A 19430-nucleotide genomic window follows, 5' to 3' on the forward strand; every position below is an offset into this window, starting at 1 on the left:
TATGTTGATTGGTCTGATTTTCATTAATTCTACCCCTGGTTGGGCCTTCAAAATATGTATGTCACCCACTCATTTGAGCTGGATTTATCAATATCTGTTGTATGTGTGAAACCAAAAACTGAAGCTAATTTACAGACCATGTGGTATCAATGAAAGTTACAATTAAAAGCTGAGGATGGATGATTAAGTCAAACAAGGAATGATGAAGTGGCCAGATGGATAAAGGGGAGTTTAGAGTTATGCAGGGTAATCATGCATCTGTTTTTCTTTCTTAGAGGCTTCGCATAGTTGAAGCATGAATTACTATGAGCTGACAAGATATCGGTTTGGTTCACAGTGTAGAACCTTCCCAGATGGCTCAATGCGCCGCTCATTTCCCGCCATGAAATGGTCAGGGATTACTCTGAAATTTTGATGTCCTCTTATTTTAGTGTATTATATCATTGTTATTTCTTCTAAAAGTTTTGAGTATATTCAATAGTATATTATGTCACTGTTATATACATAAAACTACAGGGTGGGGCAAAATTAGGTTTGCCATCCTGAGTATGCAAAACACAGAGTTTATTCTTATTTATTAATTATTGTATTATTTTTCATATGAATAACAGTAAACCTACTTTTGTCCCACCCTGTACTTTATATATAACAGAAATGTGTCCACAATACATTATTGAATGAAAAGAGTGGATTATCAAGTTAATGTATGATGTCATTTAGGTAAAAGTGTGTGTGTGTGTGTGTGTGTGTGTGTTATAGGCATAAAAGGGATATGGGAATGCATGCCAAACTGTTTATAGTGGTTATTGATTACAAGGCATAGAAATGTGGAATTTAACTTTTTTCTGTGATTTTGTCTTTTGTATCAATCAAATAATAGTGTTTAATAAAACATTTACAAAATGCTATAGGTTTATACACATATCTATCTTAAAATGAATGAATCTATTATATTGCTTTCATGTCACCTTTTAGGACAAGAGACCCATATTTGAGACTGGAATCACTGATTCAGATTCTATGACTTGAAAAAGGAACAAAGTTTTTGTTTTGCTTGTATGGCTGACACATACATACACCTGCACACTTTCAGGCTCTGGAGGTGAACCTGAAAGATAGATCTGAGTATGAATATCCCGTGTGAATAAATGGGACTATTTGGAAAGAATTAGACCAGTTGTGAAGCTTTCAGTCAGTAAAGAATAATCAATGGGGTACAATAAACAGATAAGCCTTGGAAGGGGAATACTCAGAGAATACCAGCAAGATTCATCACTACAGCTTAAAGTTCCCTTTATGGGTGGCACACTATTCAAGTCATGTCTTTGGTTTAAATTAATATGAAACTGTGCATCTTCATTTTATTGAATGTGTACACAAAATTATAATTGCTTACAGTCATATTTGCTATCTGGTGTTTACACCCAACAAGAATTCCTCAACAGCAAAACCCAACTTAAGTGTATTTCATAAGTGATGTTCAGTGCCTGTCTTATGATATGTGGAACGTTCTAATATAGTGAAGTGATGTGTTGACTGTGTGTGTGTGTGTGTGTGTGTGTTTAAAGGGCAGTTTTCAACCCTTTGTCTTCCACTGAGAGATGTGGAAAAGTGGTGAGCAGCAAATGGAGTCATGTACCCTGATAAGTCCAACAACACAGAGAAAAGGATAACTAATCTTTAGGAATAAACCATTGTCAGTCAAACAAACAAACAACAAACTCTGGAGTTGGGCTTTGTGATAGGTGGATGAGATAGACTTGAAATGAAAATGTAGCTAGGGATGGGAAGGAGAACAAAATACTGGCATTCTTTCAGCTGTGGAATTATTTATTCTTCAAACTACAAATCTTCACTGTTGTAGCAAATTCCATATTTCTGCAGTTCACTGGAATCTTAAGGGATAAAATGACCATTGATTAAATTCTGGAACTGAAGAAGAAAGAACACCTCCCTTGGTCTTCTAGGTCACAGTGGTAATAACACACTAGGAAACCAGGAAGCCTGAGGCTTGAGAGTAGAGTATAAATTCATGGTTCTTAACAAGGGGCACAACAAATGAAGTACCTGAATGGCTTTCGTATTCAGAATACGAATGTTTAAACCCACCTTCAACATTTGACTAGAGTCTAGACATGTGCATTTTGAAGCTGTTACAAATGGATGTTTAGGCACAGCTCTGCTTGAGAACCATTGATGAACTGGATACAGACAACAAGGATAACACAATGGCAACCACAACAGCAACAGCAAAAACAACAACAAAAGCAGCCACATTATAGCTTATACAGTATTTTCAACTGAGTTATTTTACCTAATCTTTAGAATAATCCAGCAAGGTAAGTCATATTAAATTAATTTTATGGAAGGAGAAACTGAGGCTTGGAGAAGTCCAGTAAATCTCCCATTTCATTGCACAGAAACAGCAGAGCTAACCTCAACCGCAAGTCTACTGACTTTTTTTAGTATCAAAATCTCCTTTGGCATGGAAGTCACTTACATCATCAGATCATGTCTGAGCATTTCTTTTTCCACCCCGTTCACCACAGCTCCTTTCTTTTATGTGTCCTACCCAGTGGAATCCCATCCTTGAAAGCTCTGTTTCCATACAAATACCTTAGAAGGAATTTGGATTTGGTAACTTAGCTTTGGGATAAGACGTATTGACAATTAATTTCCTGATTTTCTCCGTGCAAAAAAAATACATACAGGGGATTTCCAATGACATCTTAAGGGAATTCCAGACACCAGATTAATGTTGTACTAATAATGGAGAAAAATAATTGGTATTAAAGACCAATTCCTTTTTCCCTAAAAGCCACACATATATTGATTATAACTTATGAACTCCAAGCTTTAAGAATAAGTGTATAGATGTTCTTATTGAGCAATTTCAATTCCCTGAGGCAATTTCTCCAAAAAGACAAACAACTTTTGCATTCCTCAATTAATAGTTTTAAAATATCAATTAAGCATTTAAGCATGTTTCCATTTATGGTGTAAGGGCATTTACAATAATCCCTTGTTTAGGGAAGCTCTATAATTCTTTTACTTTTAGCTTTCCCCAGAGTGCAAGCTTTTCTTTCTGAACATGATTTTCATTCACTCTTTTTGTTGTTGTTGCATTTACTATATTTAACATTTCATTCTATAAGCTTGCTCTTCTGTCTTGACGACTCATTACTTTGTCCTTCTTTCCATGGGATTTATCTACATAGAATAACATCTCTCAATATAATTGTGACTTTGAAGAAAAACTTTTAGGCAATTTTCAAAGTGTCTGGAGGTCAGAGAGAACAAGTTCACAATTCAGTCACAGGGACAACCTAGCACAAAAGTCCTGGAGGCAGCACCTATGAATGAGACATATTCTAAAGGACTGACTGCAAGACTTTTAGGCAAGACATCCTTCAATGGCAGTTTTAACTTAGAACTAACATAGCTCCCAAGTGAAGTCTCAGATTAACTTGATTTGTTTGTTAGCTCATCCATCTAAGAAATGGAAAAACTGAGTCTGTTTATCAGCTCCCAACTCCTCTTTATATTTTTATTCAGCCTATTAGTCAAGGTAGCTAAACTCAGGAGTGTCACCACCTGACTTAAGTACTTAAGATGTGAATTGTGGAATGATACCATTTGGTTCACAATAAAGTTTGGTAAAGCAAAAAGAGAGCCAGCAATGATATCTATTTATATCCCCGGTGCCCTTTCTGATATCTATTGATCTGAATGCATTATCTAAAAAATGACTTGTACTATTAGTAAATGTATTTTCTAAGTCATGGTATAACTGAGAGGGAAGAGGGACTACTACTTTGTCAAATGAAGACTTTCTCAAAGACTTCTTTGCTTATTTATACAATTTATTTTTAACTGAAAAGCTATTTGTTTGTTTTTAAATCTTAAATTTGGCTATCGTCTGTTAGTTTTCAGCCTTAATGGGGCTTTGAGGACAATTGCTGAAGCTGCCTAAAGGGAATACAGCCCTACTGTCCACCAACAGCACATGTTCCTTGAAAGTTAGATTCTGACTGATAATTGAGCTGGGAAATTAGTTGTCTGCTTAGCAGGCAGGATGTTTGTGTGGGAATCAAAACCTATATAAGCAGTCAGCCAGACCATTATTTCTGTTCACTAGTAAACAATAAGTTGATCTGCTGAAACAACTTTCTTACGACAAATAATATTAGGAGCCATATTCATCATAGTGTGATACTGGATAAAGATATTTGTCAGGATAGCAATGCTAGAGAATATATTTCTTTTTAATGTAACCCTTATATCTGGCTAGAGATAGAGCATGATGGTTATTATTCATTTCAGGACAAGTCATAATCACCTTGCAATAAGAAGATCCTTGAAACTTTTTTGTGAAGAAAAAGAACTATTATCTGTATTTTAAGAAATGGAAGAAAAATATGACAAAAATTATCCCATTTTGGAACACGTATAAAATGCCCTTGAATGAATGATGATTTGTCATCACATGCAGCTGTTGAAAGAAAGTTTCCAATGCATAGTTCAAAGTATTATAATAATAATAGAATAAGCATATACTACAGATCCTGGATTAGGGTGAATGAAAGACAGAAACAGGGGCAGTTAAATAGCAACAAAAAGGTTTCCGTGAAAAATAATGGCTGTGAAGAGGCATGCATAGAAAGTATAGAAAGTTTAGAGATTATTTATAGCTCAACCAAAAGTAACTGTAACTTTATCTGAAAACTGCTTTAATATCTTTCAAAAATGCTCAGGTAAGGATGGAAAGCAACAGCAACAGTGACAGCAGAGATAAGAACATAAAGAAAATAATAAAACACATAAAACTGAAAATTTATGAAATGACAGAAGTAAAACTGAATATAGTTCTCATAACAATAAACAAAAATGAGATATACATTAATTAAAAGAATGACTGAGTTTGAAATGATGAAAACTGCCAATTTGATGCATAAATTAATATATATATCAATGAAGTAGATAAGCATCTAGATATAGAGCCAGGAATGGGAAATAATTACACTGTAAAAGTGGCATTAAAATTTGTAGAAATAAAAATTGATTATTTAATAAACAGTTTTGGAATAATTACCAGCCATTTGAAAAAAATAAAGCTAGAATACTAATGCAGTGTTTTTAAAAGTAAATTCCAGATTGAACAATGATTAAATGTTAAAATAACATTATGAAAGAATCAGAAGAAGATATAAAGAGATACTTTTATAATCTTGCATAATAAAAGTTTTTCTTAGCCCGAAAAAAAGCCAGAAAGATATACAACTAAATATTTTAAATGTTGAATTCATAAAATTGAAAACTTTTATACTGCAAAAAAACACATATACAAGGCTGATGCAAATGAAATATCTGTAATCAATGTGATAGAAAAAAAAAGTATTTGCAGTATACAAAAGCACTTTTATAATTGAAAAGGAAATTGGTGGTCCCTGAAAAAATATATAGGCAAAAAGATATATTTATATATATGCAATTCCCTAAAAGAAGAAATATAAATGGTCAGGAAATTATATAAATATTTCAGCCTTTTTAGTAATCCAATGAATATGCAATAATGAGATATTGCCACTTTTCTGACTAGCAAATTTAAAAAGACTGACCAAACTCAGATTGGCAAGAGAATGGAAATTGACTTTCTTATTGTATTGTTTGAGGAAGCATATAAATTGACACTTTTTTTCCCAGAACATAAATTAGAAACTTATGTCAAAACTTGAAATATGTAATTACACTTGTAAGCAATTATTCTAAGTAGATAAATATACAAGAGCCCAAGGATTTCTGAACAATGACGTTCACTGCTATTGTAGTTCTTTTTTCTTTTAAAAATTGGTTTCTTTATGAAAAAATTTTAAACATACAAGAGTAGAAAAAGAATGGTATAATTGGGGGGGAAAAGAGACATCTGTAATACTTTCAACAATAAAGATAATTTTTTAAAAAAAGAATGGTACAATTAAACATAACTAAATTACCCAAATTAGATAATTACCTACATTTTGTTAATTTTGCTTCATCTGTCACCCCTGTACTTTTATTTGGGAGAGCTTGCACTTTTATTTGGGTGTGAGGACTGAGTATAATAAAGTGACTCCAAAACAATATAATATACTCCACAAACTCTTTAGGATGTATACTTGAGAAATAAAGACTTTATAATAAAACATAACTAGAAAAAGCTATTAATATTATCTAATATCCAGCCCATTTTAAATTTCCTCAATTTTCTCAAAAATGTTTAGAATTGGTTTGTTTTAATTAAGATGTTAAGTTTCATATATTACATTTGGTTCATATGTCTTTTAGCTTTTTTTCTCCCTTTTTAAAATCTGTAACACATCCTCCTGATCCTCTTTTTAATGCCATTTATGTATTTACTGAAGAAACTCAGTCATTTATATACTATAGAATTTCTCACAAACTGAATTTAACTGATCACTTTCCAACATGCTATTTAACTTGTTCTTACCTTATATACTATAAAATGGTAGATATATGGGCTTAATAAAAAAAAAAATTTGACAAGAATGTTGCATAAGGAATGCTATGTTCTTCCTGTGGCCAAATGCCCAATTGTTCTGTTTAAGTGATATTAAGATCCAGAGGTGTCCAGGTGATGCATGATGCATCCACTATAAAGTTCTCCAACAACTTCTCACTAATTGTTTTATATCCATGTGGATAGTTGCATAGATCATTATTTCATTAGGGATTGCAAAATACTTTTAAAAGTTACCTATGTCAATCTATTTGCATTCATTAGCTGAACTTTTTTAAAAAATATGTTTTATTGATTTTTTACAGAGAGGAAGGGAGAGGGATAGAGTCAGAAACGTTGATGAGAGAGAAACATTGACCAGCCGCCTCCTGCACACCCCCCACTGGGGATGTGCCCACAACCAAGGTATATGCCCTTGACTAGAACCGAACCCGGGACCCTTCAGTCCGCAGGCCGAAGCTCTATCTACTGAGCCAAACCAGTCAGGGCTAGCTGAACTTTTGATAAGAACTTTTCCTTATCAAATGATTACACCGAAATTCATTTTGTACATCAAAGACTGGCTTGATGCTTTCCCTTGGTTATTTTTTAGAATGAGTTGGTTTCCAAGAAAACTCTAGTGGTGAACATTGAGTGCGTGTGGTGCTTATATCACGAACTTGTAGATTTTCATAGTCTTAATGTCTTTCAATCTCTTGTAGCTGTTATTATTTTGATGCACAAATTATTTATATTGGCCTAGTAGAAGCCCCTTCAAATTTCAAAGTAACTCTACTGTCCTTTTGACATAACTCCTGTTGTTTTTCAAGAAGTTTCTTGCTTTTTGGCAGATCGAAAGGTCTTCAACTCACGTCATACATTTCTAACCTTTAAACTAGACTCACCCATTTTACCAAGGAGCTTTGTTATTTTTGTGGGGGTGGCTGGGAAATCATACTTAAAGATCTGCCCTGGCCGGTGTGGTTCAGTTGGTTGGAGCCTTGTCTTGCGCACCTAACAGACCTGGGTTTGATTACCAGTCAGGACACGTATCCAGATTGCTGGTTGGATCCCAGGCCAGGGCACATATAGGAGGCAGCCAATCAATGTTTCTCTCTCTCTCTCTCTCTCTCTCTCTCTCTCTCTCTCTCTCTCCCCCCCTTTCTCTCACTCTAAAGTCATTTTTAAAAGTGTGTCCTTTGGACTTGTATGTATGCATATTAACATAACCAATGGACACAGACACTGGGGCAGTGGGGGCTTGCCCCAGGGTGGCAATGGCGGGGGGCGGGGGCATTCAATTGGGGAAAAAGGAGACATATGTAAAACTTTAGACAATAAAGAAAAAGTGTGTCCTTTGGTGAAGATTTAAGAAAATTCTAAAAATCCAAGTCTGGCCACCGAGGATATTCAATCCTCCTGAATTATTCTTGCTGTTATGGCTTTTCTGTGGACACAATTAGGAAGTAGGCATTTTGAAAAAAGATAAAGCAAATATTGATATTTTCAATTTGAGTTAAGCTTATAGGAGTTTACTTAACTTCCTTGTTTTAAGACTTGTACTTCCTTTTCACTGAAAATCATGGTCCTGAATGATATTGATATATTATTTATTTGCTTTGTCCTATAATATAATAGCTTCAAAATGACAAAAATATTATCGTAACTCACTGAATGTAGTTTAAGATTACTTTGCAATTCATTTTGTCCTCCGGCTATATTCAACTAAGAATTTACAGTAAAAATACTATATTTTGGAATTACTTGAAATAATTCTTGGCCTTTGTTTTAGCCTGTTCTGGCTGCCATAACAAAACACCATAGATCAGATGGCTTAAACAATAGGAATTTATTTCTCACTGGTCTGGAGACTGGAATTCCAAAATTAAGGAGCCAGCAGGGTTAGTGTCTGGTAAGGCTTGCTTCTCTTTCTAGCTTTTAGAAAGCTGCCTTCTTGCTGGGTGTTCACATGGCCTTTCTTTGGTGTTTGCGCCAGGAGAGAGAACGCTCCTGCCACTTCCTCTTCTTGTAAGGGCACCAATTCCATCATGAAGCACCACCCTCATGACCTCATCTAAGCTCAAGCACCTTCCAAGGGCTCCTTCTCCAACTACCATCACACTGGGAGTTAGGGTTTTAATCTATGGATTTGGGGAGGGAGGGGCAAAACGTTAATTCCACAATAGCTACCTTCACTGATATTTCCTATTCCCCTCTTTATTTTTCCTTAAGCTCTTTGTACTTTCTGAAATACAATATATGTTTCTTGTTTAATTTAGGGTTGTTTATATTTCCCATTAGGATGGAAACAAGAATTTTCAGTCTTTTCATTTATTAATTCTTTAGCACCTCATAAAATGTCTGACTCATAGCAGATGCTCAGCCAATATGTATTGAATAGATAAGTGTCCAGAAAGTCTTAGAGGTCCAAGTAGGCCAAATATATATATTTGATAAGACATATATATTTGATAATATATTTTATATTGGCCTAGTAGAAGCCCCTTCAAATTTCAAAGTAACTCTACTGTCCTTTTGACATAACTCCTGTACACATCCCTTATAAGAAATAATCTACTCAACTCTGGAATAAGCAATGTGGTATAGAAAATCTTTGTATTATGTTCACATCCACAATTGGAAACATCTTAACAGTCATTCAGTGAATTTCTGAATTAAAATTCCTCTTTGGAAAAAATCTAATTAATAAAGTTACAACAAACAAATTAGGCTATCTGAAAAAGGAAAAGCAAAGTAATTTAAATTCCAATGCTGATATGGGCCTCTGTTTATTATAAATAAAGGCTTCTTTACTTTAGAATAAACAACTGGGACAAATTGGCTTAATATTTCCTTTCTTTCTGCTCATAAGATATTTCAAGCAACATAATGGGCTTATATTACCCATCTTGTTTTCAATATGCATATGGCGACCATTATGTAAATGTTCCTTACAAATAAATGATGCTGTTTAGTAAACAATGTATGTAATTTGCTGCTGAAACCATGATTATGTGAAAGAAAAAAAGTCTTTGAATCACCCTAAAAAAAGGATTAAATTCTAAGAGAATGATAAATAGGAAATAGCTGATACAATGAAGCTAACACTTTACTAGAATTTGTCAAGGGAAGAGGCTTTAAGAGGACAGAGCACATTTTCTAACTTTTTTAAGGAATATAGTGTATAAAAACTGAAAGCTAGCTGCTGGGAAACTGAAATTGCATGGAGGGAAATCACGACTGAGGTAACCCAGTGCCAGCGTATTACTTCGCTTCTCACAAACCCAAATGAGTATAATGAGGAGAGGAGCTCTTGTGATTATTCATGGCTATTTTAGATATTTCAGAAAGTGCAATGAAGAGATGAAATTTAGTAAGCATTGCACATTTCTTATTAATCCCAAAATTATGTTTTCTTTTGTGAATTCAAACTGGTAAAGAATTTTAAATAATATTTGTAGCCTACTGGATGTAACATTACAGAAGACTGAAAATAGATAGCATCATGTCAAGCAGTTAGGGACCATATTATAGTTAGACCCGCAACTCAGGGAGATTCCTCTTAGGGACCCTTCAACTACTCCATTTTGAGTTAAAGGTGTTTTGTCATATTCAGTTACAAGCTCATAGATCTTAGCATATAATTTAACTCTTTTGTAACACATGAAAAGGAGTGGATCCTCCACGCATAAGGAGTTTCCCATGGTCACATGATTAGATAGTTTACATGAGGCCAAGACTGAAACTCATTCTGCCTACCAGTTACTAGTAGTCTCCTTGCCGGGAGAAGGGATTCCAAATCTCTTTTATTACTGGATGAGATTGGCCAAATAAAAAATACACACACACACACACACACACACAGATTCACATATACATGTACTTATATCTGTGTACCTTAATTCCATTTATAAGTACCTAATGATTCACAATGCCATTCATAAGTGCCTAATGATACGTTCAGTCATATGATCTTGGTTAGCATGTGATGTTGGTCTGTTTCTTAGGGCACCAAATTTTCTTAGCAGCACCCAGAGCTTAGGACATACAGTATTGATGTGCCTTTTTTCTTAAGGTGATAAAAATGGCATGAGTCCTTTCATTTATTTCCTTTTTGGCATTCAAAAAAGATCAGAAGCATATAACAACTCTGGCTGAAAGCCCAAGTATTTAAAATTGCCCTATCATACTAGAAAACAAGAAATAAGCTATGGAAAAGTAGCATATTTGCTATCTTACTGCCTCCCTACATAACAGCAGAGTGGATAGGAAGGGCATGCCAGGATATTGTCCTTAAATGATACATGTTTAAAAAATATCAGGGAAAAATTAACAGCTTAAAAAATAAGTAGGGAAGACATTATTAAAAACTAGGGGCCCAGTGCATGAAATTTGTGCACGGGTAGGGTCCCTAGCAGCTGCTGGCTGCTGGCCGGGGCATCCCTTCCCCCCAGCTGCCAGCCAGGACCTCCCTTCACACCCACCTTGGCCTGGTACACCCGCTCACCTGCTCCATCATCCCACCACGATCCCACTCTTGCCGGGACCCATCGGGGCCGGCAGCGCCTCCACTGCCGCCCACTGGCAGTGCCATGTTGCTGGCACCCGCCATGTTCCATGCCTCCCCCTGGTGGTCAGCGCACGTCTAACTCCTGGTCAGTCTAACTCCTGCCCATAGGGACAATTTGCATATTAGTCTTTTATTACATAGGATTGTATTATCCACACTTTTTCAGGTTTTTGTTTTTTAATGATTGATACTCTTTCCAAATTTGGGGATTATGCACAAGCCTTCTATCATTAATGCTTTCTATGTAATACCCTTTGTTTTGTTTTGTTTTCCTTTTGAAGACATACCATTAAATATTTTTGTAACTGTATTGTTGAGAACATTACAGATGTCTCCTTTCCCCCCCCCCCCCCCCTCTCCCCCCCCCCCTCCTTCCCCCCCCCGTTCCCACCCCACCCCAGGCCTTCACCACTCTATTCTCTATATCCATAGGTAATGCATATCTATAATAATAAAAGCATAATATGCTAATTAGACCCAACAGCCGAACAGCAGAACAATTGTCCAGATGACCCACCAGACGAAGCCAGGGCTACTAGGGCCGAGGCAGCTGGGCTGCAAAGGCCTACTCTCGCACAAATTTCGTGCATCGGGCCTCTACTATGCCTATAAATTCTTTTGTTAATTTCTTCCCAGCCCCTCTTCCCCCTTCCCTCTGAGATTTGTCAGTCTGTTTCATGTTTCCATGCCTCTGGTTCTATTTTATTCATCAGTTTCTTTTGTTCATTAGATTCCTTGTTCATTTATTTTGATTTTTAGATTCAATTGTTGATAGATATGCATTTATTGCCATTTTATTGTTCATAATTTTTATCTTTTATTTCTCCTCCTTCTCCTCCTTCTCTTCCTTTTCCTCCTTCTCCTTCTCCTCCTCTCTTCTCCTTTTCCTCCCCCTCCTCCTCCTCCTCTTCCTCCTCCTCCTCCTTTTCCTTTAATATTTCATGTAAGACTGATTTGAAAGCTCAAAATAAACTGTAGTAGTTATTCAAGATTTAATTTGATTTGGGGGGCCCTAGTCTTCCTTTGCGTGCTCTATTTAGATATTAATTCAGAAACTCCATAAAGATGAGCTTCTCTAGGTGGTGCATCTACCTTTCCTAGGTTAGCACATTTTGCTACTTATCAGAGATGTGCTTGTGATTTAAGTAAAGGAAGTGAAATTGGAAAAGGACAAGGATATGGGTTGAGTAGTGAAGTATCCTAATGATATTTTAGTGATTTCTAAGGGGGGTGGGGCACTGATGGTGGAATTTGTAACCCAGGGCATTGCAATGGTGGTCTTGAGGATGGATGAGTAAAGTGGATGTTAGTACCGTGGGAATGACCTTCCACACAGAAAAGGAGCCTAAGAAACCTGAACTTGTTCCCATTGTTTCTCCCCACATCTAGAAACATAGGCAGCTGGCTAGATTGAAATACAAATAACTCTATGGACAAAAATTACAGCTTGTGAAAATTAAATTAGACAATGCTTACCTTTTCAAAAAATACTATAACTTCCAAGTTAAATGTAGAGGATGAACCACCAAATAAATTTTTTATTTCAATGTTTCTTGCTTGTTCATTAAATGTAAGGGAAAAAAAGGAAACAAAACTGGAGTTGTAAGGAAACTGCGTGTTTAAAAAGAAATGCATTTTGAAATGTGGGAAGAGCCATCAGGAGTGGTGGAAAAAACCACAAGCACTTAAAAAATATTGGCATGAAATACTGATGAGGGCCATGGAGTTTTCCCAGGAATTCTTTCTTGGTTTTAGTGGATTTGCTGGATTTGCTCTTTTAAACATCTGTTTCAGCTTCCTTAGAATAAGTGGAGGCTAAAAAGAAAAAGAAAAATCCAAGAGGCATTTGAAGTAAGATTCCAGATGTGATTTAGATCCTGCCCATCAAAGCTGTCTAACGACTGTTGCATCCAGAACTGAGTTAACCGAGGACTGGGGCCTAGTGTTTGAGACACTCATTTGCACGTGCAGATTTAGTGGGATTGTAGACTCTGGGACCCACAGTGCTCAGTCCAGATCATAGCTAAGGCCAGCATGATTATAGAGTCATAATTGGCTCCCGAATCCCCTCCCAGAAGACTTAACTCCCTTGGCAGACCGGTTCTACAGTGTAGTTCTGGGAGTCATTCCTGGAGTCCCAGCTCCGGAGCTTGCTCCTACAGCTCTCGTAACAATTCTGTAAATACTGTATCCTCTGTATTAAATCATTTTCTGCTTAAAACAGCTAAATGTTTTCTATTACCTGCAGCTGAACTTTCACACAATAGTAAAGGACATCCTTATCATATGCTTCCAGTATTGTCCTGGCTGGAAGGGCTTATGAAAGGGAGGAATTAAATGTATTGAAAATTAGTACCCCCTCTCCCCCAGTATAATTGTTCTCTTCCTATTGTGTTCTCTCTGGAATCAGAACCAGACCACTGGCTTTAAAAAAAAAACTCTTTGGCAACTTATTTGACTTCTCAGTGCCTGAGAATCATAATAATGTCTATGGCACAGTTATGATAATTACATTATGACTGTGTGTAAAGAATGTAGCCCAATTCCTGGTATGTAGTAAATGATCAATAAATGAAATCTACTATTAACATTATTACCTCTGAATAACTGCTTTCATTCATAATGCTAGCTACTTGACAAATGGTTGGCATACCTTTGAGGGGAAGAACTTGGCTTCATTCACTCATCTTTCTATCTCAAGAGTGTATCACAAAGCTTGGCACTTAGTAAATATTTAATTCCTCCTGAATAACTGTTTCTGAATGAAGGGCCTATGAGTTTAAAAAGAGTCTCAAAGTATCTTGTTCTTTTCTTTTGGGAAATTGGACTATGCCTAACCTTCTCTGGAGCCTTCCTTGTGAAGAAGAGGTAGGAGAGAATAAAAATGTAAAAGAATATTAGCCGTTTCAGATTCTGTACCTCATGTATAATGAAAGTAAGACCCCAAGTTACTGTTCTTGCTCAAGTTCACAAACATACAGACCTACAATCAGTTCTCTATAATTCCCCTATCAGATTTTTCTATTGCATCATGCCAAGTACAAGATAGTCATTAAAGTCTCATCCAGCCCTGAGAGTCTATGATTTTAATAGGTGAGCTTTCAAAAACTGTATTGTTTTGAATATACCCCTTCAATTATTGAAAATTTCCACATTTTTATCCGCATTCTTGAATAGTATGATTGTATCTTTTTTTATTACTGAAGACTATAAATCTTAATAGCAATAATTGTATTCTGATACAATATAGTGACATCTCAGAGTAATTATCGGTCTATAAGGACTCATCCCCTGAAACTAACAGTTTCCATGGTTTAGAGGCCTTAAGTCTTCTTTTGTAACTTTGTGTCAGTTTCTTTTCTATGAGGCATGCTGCTGTCTTTTCCTGCTGCCATCAGTAATCTCCCCAGAAACTCGCACCAATTTTCTAATTTTCAAGTGTTCTGGAAAACAAGCTATTATAACTAGTCCAAACAAAGAGTAAATTGACTAAAAATTAGAGCTTTGGGGATTTTTCTAAGGATAGATAGATGGGAAGACCATTGGTATTGGTTTGGCCCCTCAAAGAGCTTTCCCCCCTTTCTCTTCTGATTTCCATTGGAGTTTTGATAATTGAGGTGACCAGACAAGTAGCCTTAACATATGTTAGACTATGTACCGATTCAGAACAATGAAGCAGCAACTAATGAAAAATTCTGATAAAGTAAATCTCTACATAATGTAAAATATGACAGCCACTTTTGAAAAACATGCTGGTGATTCCTCAAAAAGTTAAACAGGAGTTATCATTTGACACAGTAATCCCACTCCTAGGTATATACTCAAGAGAAATAAAAATATGTCCATACAAAAACTTCTGAAAGAATGTTCATAGCAATTATTATTCATAGTAGCCAAAAGGTGGAAACAACCCGTGTTCACCAACTAATTAATGGATATGTAAAATGTACAATATCAACACAATGGAATATTGTTTGACCACAAAAAGGAATGAAGTACTAATACATGCTATAACGTAGATAAACCTTGAAAATATTATGTGAATAAAGAAGACAGTCACAAAAGTCTAAATATTATGTTATTGTATTTATATGAAATGTCCAGAATAGGCAAATTTATAGAGGAAAAAAAAGTAGATGTATGGTTGGCTAGGGCAGGGGATGTGAGTATTATTAGGCAATTTTGTGGAGTGATAATTAAAGGGTAGAGGGTTTTTTGGGGGGAAGTTGTTGAAAATATTCTAAAATTGACTGTGGTGATGGTAGCACAATTCTGAATATACCAAAAGCCATTGAATTATACACTTTATTTTTTAAAAATATATTTTATTGGTTTTTTTAACAGAGAGGAAGGGAGAGGGATAGAGAATTAGAAACATCGATCAGCTGCCTCCTGCACACTCCCAAGTGGGGATGTGCCCGCAACCAAGGTACATGCCCTTGACCAGAATCGAACCTGGGACCCTTCAGTCCTCAGACCGACGCTCTACCCACTGAGCCAAACCAGTTAGGTCGAATTATACACTTTAAATAGGTGAATTGTATGGTATGTGAGTTATATCTCAGTAAAGCTGCTACCAAAAAAAAATCTCCATGTAACAACATGGTCAGTCTCCAGTTGAAATTCCATCAACTTCAAACAATATTTTATTCAAGAAACTTTGACAGTTCTTTAAAGTTTACTGTCAAAAGACCCTGTGTGTAATAGCATTTCGTTGGGAACAAATGCTCTTCCCAAATTGTCTATTTAGGTGGGAGGAAAGTTAACCAAATATTACCACTCCAAATATACAACGATAAATAGTAAACTTTCCATGACTGCCTTGTGTCCCATCTAATTTATTTGTTTCCTCATGGAAGACATCACTGTCTGGAATCTCACATACAGTGTGATGCAAACAGGATTTCTTCAATTAAAGACGGGAAGGCTCAAAAGCAGAAAGATGGTTAATCAGCACAGAAGAATTTCTAACATCCTTGTTAACTTGTAATGGAGTAAAGTTGCTTTCCTTTCGTTTTCAGCGTTACTGTGGAGATCAGGGAATTGTGACCACATGTGGTTTCGACAGGAAGCTTCTTACAATTTATCAAAAACAAAAGGGCAGAGGGCAGCAGCCCTGAGTCGGGGCAGGACTGAACAACAGAGGCCCGAGATGCGCTCTTGGTTCCGTCAGGGGTTGCTTGGGTGATGCTGGTGACTCATTTGTGTCTCTCAGGCCTACTTTCTCTGTATGTTACAAGCTTTCCAATTAAGTCCTGGAAAAAGATGTAGCAGCTTACTGACCTGAAGTATTATTCTGAAACCCTCCACAACACCATTCTCACCTTCCTGTGTTGTTATTACATTTTTTAAAAAGACAAGACAACAAGCTGACATTTCATTATCAAGTAAGTTTAAATAGGAGAGAATACGGGGGAAAAAATGTTAATGATTCCATCTGAACTGCCCAGAGATAAATGTATTTTAGGTGCAATCTTTTAGATTATTTGAAACAATGATGCCAAGACCTAATAAGAAAATCTCAACATAATTACCTGTATATCTTACTTGTATGTAAAATTGGAAGTTTTTTTCTCCATATGACAGGCTTCCAATTGCATAACTTCTTTCTTCTCTCTGGATTTCTGCCTGATTTAAGAATATGCTTGTCTGGAATATGACCTTATAGTTTCATATACGGGAGAAGAGAGGAAAAGAGAGGAGGAACGGGCACAGAGGGGAGGGACAAAGATGAGAGATGTTCTGGCTTCAAGCTTCTGCCTCAGGAATGCTCCTCTCACGTCACCTGATTTTGTCTTTGGCGGTCGTGGAATGGTGGGCCTTGTTCATGTGTGATTCCTAAGAAAGGGCGGTAGGCAGGGCAGTGGCCTCCAAAGATAGTTCTGTCTTAATTCCTAGAACCTGTAAATATTTTAATTTACATGGCAAAGGGGAATTAAGGTTGCAGATGGAATTAATAAATAGCTAGCTTTAAAACTGGGAATTAACCTGAATTATTTAGGTAGGACCAATGTAATCGCAAAGGTTCTTAAAAGGGGAAGAGGCTTTCCCCTCCCCCAATAGACACAATCACAATCAGTATTGTCGAATTCATTTTCCATAGAACTTTTGATCCTGTAATACCCTCCTTTTCTTCCAGTGGTCACTGCCTTAGTTTAGGTTCTTATCATAAATCACTGTGGGTGATATATTGCTTAAAAGCTGAGAAAAGATCTAGATGCCTTAGTATGGTTATGTAAAATCGCGCCGGTTTTGAATTTTTGAAACACAACGAAGCCATTTAAAGGACATTAGAATAACTTTTCTCAATGTGAAATCAGTGAAAAGAGAGCCTCGACATGTTTCTTTAATGCGTGGAATGTATTCTTGTTCTCATTCTTATCAACATATGGAGTGATTGGTGTCAGAGACCAGGAAGGCATGACTCTGTCACAGGGATGTGGACTTCAAGGGATCAGTGAGGATGGCTCTGAGAACAATTTCAGATGCCTATGTCAGTGTGCCCGTGAAAGAGCTTGGAAAGTGGCGATTACCAAAGAAGCTACGGGAGACGCCAGAAAAGTCAGTTCTGATTTATTAGGAGGAAGAGGGAGGAAAGGAAATGGTGATGCCGTACCCTGAGCTGAGATGGCTTGAACTTATCATCCCCACCTTCACAAATGGATCTGTAACGATAATGCACTTCAAGAAGTTTTTATAGATTTTGTTTGATTCTCACTCTAACTTTATAGATGACAGGAATTATTATCATTCATTTCACAAATGGAAGAAATCGTGGCAGAGTGTTTGAGAGGCTTCCTCGAGATGAAAGGAGCTAGTTAGTTATCAATAGAGCTGGAATCAGGCCCGTCACACTGGCGCTCTTGCTATCATGAGAGCCTGACTCTTAGCAATCACAGAGAGACAGGAAATTATGTAACAAGATACAGGTTTGTTGAGGGCTGATCCTGAAGCATTTTGGAAACCAATGTGAAATTTGCAAGCACATGAAGATACATTTTCTAGGAAATGTCTGAAAATTGTTTGTCCTGGTTTTTGATTGTACAGTTTTGTCCTCTGTGAATCTGCTTTTTTTTTTTCCAGGTACATTTCCAATTTTATAAAATCAGATTATTATCTTCATGTCTATCACATTAGCATAAACACACTCATATCTATCATAACACACATCCTGATTTGGTGTTTGGTAAATTAGATCATCATATGATTTGGGATTTGGTTATCATATAAATATCACAAGTGTCGAAAGACTATCGTTTTGGCTACTTGCTATCAATAGATCTCTTTTCCTCTTCTAAGCATTGAACACATTTAATACTTTTTATTTTTCCCTCTCTTTTTAAAATCAGTTACAATGAGTTTTAAAAGGAGAAAATGTGTGTTTCTCACAGTGCTGGGTCCCTTTTCATGGGATGCAGTAACAGAATCCTGGATAAGGGTTCAAATGCCCTGCTAGAATTTTTAGGCAACTTCAAAATATCGAAATATATTTAAAAGAATGAGAAAAAAGTTAACATCAACCACTTCTTTAAATGTACCTTGTGTAGTTTATTATGACATGACATTTCATAAACATACTCGGTGCAGTCTCCTGTGGGTGCTTATTCAAGACTGAGAACAACTGTGGCAGAACCAGACAGTCTCATTAACCTCCTTCTTTTACCTGCGGTAGGGGCAGGTGAGTGCCCCTCACTGTTATGAACAGTCCACCAAATGTCAGGTCAGTCTTTAGTCTTTAGTCTTTAGGGGAAGAAGTACTACCCAAGGTCAATGAGAAGGGTCTTTTGAGTCTTTTGTTTGGGCTCCTTAAATGCTCTCTGCTGGGATGGAAGGTGAAACTACTAGGTAGCCAGCAAACAAGGGGAACCCGCCCCCCTCCAGGGCCTCTTTGCTTCCCTGGAGTAAGCAATCTCTTTTAACAATGCTTAATTTCAGATAACATTTATGTTATCCAGATTTTTTTTATTTTTTAAGATTCTGTTGTGAAGAGGCGAGATTATTTTTACTGTTGTTTCTGCAAATCATACCAATTGAAACTACAAAATAGTTTTTTATTCCTAAAATGATAGTACTTGACCGTGGTATGTAACATTGAATTTCGTGATAAATAATCCCAAATTGGCTGCAATTAATTTGTAACTCCTAATCCCTGAGAAATGAAAAGTGAGAGGAACTTCAAAACTCAATCAGCCACCAGGAAACAATGACATTTCTTGCAAGGATTCAGAGATTTCAAAAAAGGCATTCTGATTGAAATACCTCCTGAATTTGGCCCCACCAATGTAACATACCCTTTACTCACACACAAACATAAACACACACTTTATGTAATTCTCTAAGTTTTCATTCTATGAAAATACATGA

The sequence above is a fragment of the Myotis brandtii genome, unplaced genomic scaffold (genome assembly GCF_000412655.1).
Source record: "Myotis brandtii unplaced genomic scaffold, ASM41265v1 scaffold48, whole genome shotgun sequence".
In the NCBI taxonomy this organism is placed as follows: Eukaryota; Metazoa; Chordata; class Mammalia; order Chiroptera; family Vespertilionidae; genus Myotis; species Myotis brandtii.